The 301-nt window shown below is 26.9% G+C and overlaps 1 protein-coding gene across 1 annotated transcript in view; it reads left to right on the forward strand.

Moving 5' to 3' along the window:
- LOC119592271 (A disintegrin and metalloproteinase with thrombospondin motifs adt-1-like) overlaps positions 1 to 301 on the forward strand; it is a gene marked incomplete in the record, with an annotated part of 14,669 nt that overhangs the window by 14,152 nt on the left and 216 nt on the right.

Genomic DNA, 301 nt, shown 5'->3' on the forward strand with positions numbered 1-301 from the left:
GCATATGATATATGAATTGTGTATTTACGTTATTTGCATTTTTTTTTTTTACGAATTGTGTATATATTGTGTATAATGTATGAATTGTTTGTATCATTCATTTTCCCTTTTAATTAGACATTATATAAATTGTAAATACATCTTGCTTGTGCTAAAAAGAATAGGGAAGGAATATGACCACATCCCAGATATAACAAAATTAAAATTCAGATTTGCTTATTATACAGCCGTTATCAACATTACCACGTATACTGTATATGAATAACGAAGAGCAACAGAAATAGGCCTATAATAGACATTA

This window comes from Penaeus monodon, chromosome 30, assembly GCF_015228065.2.
Source record: "Penaeus monodon isolate SGIC_2016 chromosome 30, NSTDA_Pmon_1, whole genome shotgun sequence".
NCBI lineage: Eukaryota > Metazoa > Arthropoda > Malacostraca > Decapoda > Penaeidae > Penaeus > Penaeus monodon.